The following is a 5411-nucleotide window of genomic DNA, read 5'->3' as shown; positions in this document are numbered from 1 at the left end:
CACAAGACCTGCACAGATCAAACCACTCAAAATTCCAGCATGGAAAGGGAAGGAGCTCACAAGTCCCCACCCCTCACTGAGGAGCTGTTGGTAGTTAATAACTGTTAGGGAAGGAGAATTGTTCTTCTTCAGGGGTGTGGCCACTGGTAGGTTTCCCATGTGCCAGTGGATGGCCCCACATCCATGAAGCACTATTTGGATTTAGTGGGTTATTTTTTTTTTTTAAAGAAGAGCAACTTGCATAGAATAAGAATGTGGAGTGCTGAGTCCTAAATGGGACACTTATATCATACTTATATCTTCATGCTTTCCAGACACAACAGATCAGCTGTACATATGGACCTATAGCACTTGTAACAGCATGCACAAGACGTGTGCAAGCCCAAGCTAGATAAAAACCCAGTATGGATGAGAGAAGTAGGCAAGAAGCCTCAGCCACAGGTGAGCATCTGTTGTCAATTGATAGCTCCTGGGAGAGGAAGAGTCAGTTTTCTTTAAGAGTATGACACTGGGTAGGTTGACCAAGCTCCAGGGATATGGGCTTACAAGAATTAGACTTGATAAGGCTCTAAAAATAATAATGATGGGGGAGTAAAAAAGTGGGGGTGGAGGTAGAGGAAGGAGTCTGATTATGATCAAAATACACTGTATGAAATTCTCAAAGAATCAATAAAAATGCTTTTAAATAAGAAAAGAACATGAAGTTGAGAGGCGGAGGTGCTGGGGGCAGAAGGAGCTAGAGAGGGGAAGTGGGAGGTAGATATGATCACATTTTACTTTATACGTGTATGAAAGTTTCAAAGAATAAATTTTAAAAACAACAAGCCAGGAGTTCCTATGCAGAAGAATCTAAACTTCCCATTAACCTGTAATAAAGTAAGAAGCTTTTAAAACTGTGGCACTTAGCGACCACGGATTCAACTGCATTCACATTGTGACCTCCTAGTGGTTTGTTTGCTTGGGTTGTTTTTGTCTTTGTTTTTGGTAAAGCAGAGACCTGATGTCTCTGTGTGCTTTAGAACATAGCCCAGTGCAGACTTGTTCTCTGACAGCTCCACTGTTATATTGTTTTTTTAAAAAATTGCTTTATTTTATGAACATCAATGTAATTTACATATTAAGTAACACTATAGTAGAATTATTCGATATAGTTTTAAACAGAAGAAAAAAGGGAAAATTTTCAGGTTACAAAACAGATTTAACAAAAGAAAAATCACTTATTTCTAAGTGGGTCAATGAGAAAAATGTATTCGGTGGCTGACTAGTCAGGTCTAATTCCTCCTGCACTAATGGACAATGGAATTAAAGAGAAAGCCTAAGTTTCACAATCACTGCCTCAAAGGGAGAACACATGTTGGATTCTTATGGAATACAGAAATGGTTCCTGCTACTTCAATACACAGAAAGCTCACAGGGTCTCTAATTCTCTGCTTTACCAAAAAGAAAAAACAAAACACAGAAATGCTATATAAGTGAATACAGTTGAATCCACAAGGTTCACCTCTCAAAAGAATAAGACTAAGGTAAACACCCCCCCCCATGATCTCTTTTCTGCCTATGACAGATGCACATGACTTTACTATTTGAATACCAATTTTAACTGAAGTTTAGAAAGTGGTCTCTGGACCCTCAAAGACTCAGACTCTTGAGCTTCTCTAAAAGACTGGTTTGTGGGCTGGAGAGATGGCTCAGAGGTTAAGAGCACTGGCTGCTCTTGTAGAGGACCCCCAGATTTGGTTCCCAGCACCCACATGGTGGTTAGCAACCATCCCTACCTCCAGTTCCAGGGGATTTGATGCCATCTTCTGACTTCTGTAGGCATTGCACACATGGGTACAATTACATCCATGCAGACAAAAATAATAACACACATAAAACAATTTTTTTAAATGAAGACTGGTTTCTAAGGCTGCTTCCTTTCCCCTACCAATAATTCCTATTTTTAATGGTCCATAGGAGTTCAACAGGGGAATTGCCTCAGAGCAAACACTATTCTTTTTACAACATCACACACAGTTCCCTGTTCATTTGAGATTTACAAGGTGTAATTATATAGGGATCTACAGCCAGCACTGTGTGAGACTGCCAATTTTCAATTTGTGGGGTTTTGTAGCCTTAAATAGTTTTATAGTTAAAGAGTTTTTGGTATGGAAACAAGATGCTCCTGCTGGTGCAATAGTGGAGTGTCAACGTATGTACAACCAGCAAATTTTCTGTTTTTAAAATATTTTATTTACTATTTTCATTTTATGTGTATGAGTCTATTGCCTGTGTGTATGTGAGTGCACCCGTGTCGTGCAATGATGTGGAGGTCAGAAGAAGGTTTCGGATTCCCCTGGAACTGGAGTTAAGGACAGTTCATAGCCATGCTGGGTGCTGTGACTCAAACCCGCATCCTCTGCAAGAGCAGTCAGTGCTCTTAACCACTGAGCCATCTCTCCAGCCCCAACCAGCAAATTTTCTATTGGATATAATGTCTGCTTCTAGGGGTGGGACTCATATCTCGTACTGTATACCAGGCCAATCCCTTGTGGCAGGAGAGAATACAGGCCCCAGTGGGAAGCCACTGCAATTGTTCTGTTAGATGGATGTGATGCACCTGCTGAAGTACGGATCAAGCATTGGTGTTTACACCCATAGGCTAAGTTATTATAGCAGTCACTGTTTAGATGGTCTTGCTTCTTGCTGTTTGTGTTTTTATAGTAGATGGAATCCCACCGAAATAGGCCAACAGCCCATAGAAAACTGACGATGCAGAGACCCAAAAGTTCAGTGCCTTGCCACAATAGGAGGAAGATCATCCACACCTATCACCCCCTCCACGTCTCAGGGACTTTTGCAGAAGAAATTGGCAGAAAGAATGTAAAAGCCAGAGGAGGGGGTGGAGTGTTAACTAGCCGTGTTCTCCATCCACTTTGCTGGCAAGCTAGAATCACACCTCCTTCTCACACTCATCAAGGAGTTGAGGGGGGAGACAGTTACCCCTCCCACTCAATCAGTTGACCTTAGCTGCATGTGGAGGAGAGGCTGAGGATGTATAAGTTAAGAATGCCAGGAGGCCCCCTCTCTCACCATTTTCTGTGGCTGTCAGGAGTCAGAGGATCTACAGTTGAGTGTGAACTTTCCAGTGCAGCCATAAGTGGGGGCACCCACTCCTCTGTAAATAAGCCCCACCCTATGCTCTGTTTTAAAAAAAATGATAAAAAAGGGAAAATAAACAAAAATAACTTTAATGATATACTATTTAAACAATATATACAAAATATTACAATCTTAGGCATGTAATAAGCATTTATAAAGTATTGATGATATGTTCTACAGTGCTTTTAAAAATATTAATATTTTTATTATGTGTATGTCTGTAAGCATGCATATGTGTGCCACAAAGTATGTGTGGAGGTAAGAGGACAACTTGGGGAGTTGGTTCTCTCCTTCCACCTTGTGAGTCCTAGGGATCAAACTCAGGTCATCAGGCATCAGGGTTGGTGGCAAGGGGCTTCACCACTGAGCCGTCTTGCCAGCCCCACAATGCTATTTTGTACTGGATCATAAAAATTTAGTGTAGAGTGTATGCTTCTATCACCTCAAGTCAGATTAACCACATCTCAAACGCTCAAGAGCAACACATAGCCAGTGGCTGCCATATCAGACAGAACAGCTGTCTGTGATGATCTTATGGAGTCTTAAAATACAGATTTCAAAGTCTGGGATGTAGTTCAGTGTTCAAGCACTACCTAACATGCATGAGGCTCTAGTGAACAAACAAGAAGGGGGGGTGCTACTCAGTGCTTAAGAGCACTGGCTTCTCTTGCAGAGGACCTGGGTTCCATTCCCAGCACCCACATGGTGGCTAACAACCCTCTGTAACTCCAGTTCCAGGGGATCTGGCACCCTCTTCTGACCTTTGCGGGCATTTCACGACATGGTGCACTTACACACATGCAGGCAATATGCTCATAATACATAAAAATAAACAGACTATTTTTTTAAAAACTAAGCAAACAAACAAAACCCATGTTTCAAGTTCTCTCCCACAAATATGTTTTACATTTTATTTTTAAAAATCTGTAGTCTGTAAGTGCTGTCATATCTATGTTTTGTTTACTTTCTACTTTATTTTAGTAAAAATTTCTGCTGAAAAATTCTGGCCAGACATGGTGCTGCAAGCCTGTAATCCAAGCTGACATAGCCTGAACTATAGAATGAGACCCTGCCTCTAAACATCAATCAACCAATTATCAATCAATCAAGCCTTCTCTGTAGGAAAGTGGCTGTTTCCAGTATAGTGAATGAGCCCAGAAATCATTGACTGGAAGCTTAAGGAGAGGAGGTAGAACATGGCAGAGGGTTGCACCTGAGGAACACCTGGGTTAGCAGAGGCTCCTCTCCACTTTGTGCTTCTCCTTGCGGAGGCCCTGACCAGACAGCTTATTGGTCCTCACTAGAAAATATGTAGCTCTTTCTAAACAGCTCTAAATGGTTCCCAAGAAGTAAATGTGATACTGTTTTACTTTCAGAGATTAAATAACTCTAAGGAATTGGCCAGCTCTGCTCTGACCTAAAAAAATTTTTTTTAAGAGTTCTTGGTATGGAATGGTTAAATTTATGAGTAGTTATGTTATTTTCTAAGTTGGTCCTGGCTATGCTATATAAGAAAATGCTACATTAAAATTAATTTCCTCAGCTAAACTATGATAGAACAGGGAAGTTTTCCCCAGGAATGAACAGGGGTGAATGAGAATAAAAATAATGCTTCAGACAATCCCCTAAGAAAAGTCACTTCTTCTAACTCTTTGGACTGAAGGTGGGGGCCACAGGAGCAGAGATGTTACAAGAGGAAACCAGTTTCTGATCTTGTTCTCTAAGTCCATTGGAGCAGACACTTCAGAAATCACACACCAAAATCAAAAAGTGACTACCTCCATCTAACTAACCCAGGTACCTTGCCAAATATTAGTCCTGTGGATCCAGTTTAGAGAAATATGGGATCTCCAGGACTGCTTCCAGGTTTCATGACCTCCTCAGAAGGCAAATGAAGAAGCATTTTAGATCAGACACTGCCTTGGGCGAAATTACAAGCATTTCACAGTAACCCATAAAGAGCATCTGAACTGAGTCTGAACCAAGGACATGGAAGACCGGTGTTCTGCCTCAGAAGCTCAAAGCTGTTAGAAGATTTTAGAATAGACCTGTTTCCCAGGCTCACTTCCCTGGTGAACCCATCTTCCTGCACTGCATGAGCCCACCCTATGGGGAAACTGCTGCGAGCTATCCTCAGCTGGTGGTACTGATGAAGTATGCAGCTTGCCCTAGATGGTGTTAAAGGAGCTGTCCTTCTCTGGTGGTGCTGAAGTATGCAGCGTGCCCTAGATGGTGTTAAAGGAGCTGTCCTTCTCTGGTGGTGCTGAAGT

This window comes from Nannospalax galili, unplaced genomic scaffold (genome assembly GCF_000622305.1).
Source record: "Nannospalax galili isolate Female #2095 unplaced genomic scaffold, S.galili_v1.0 scaffold253, whole genome shotgun sequence".
NCBI classification, from domain to species: Eukaryota; Metazoa; Chordata; class Mammalia; order Rodentia; family Spalacidae; genus Nannospalax; species Nannospalax galili.
This window is presented reverse-complemented; position numbering follows the sequence as displayed.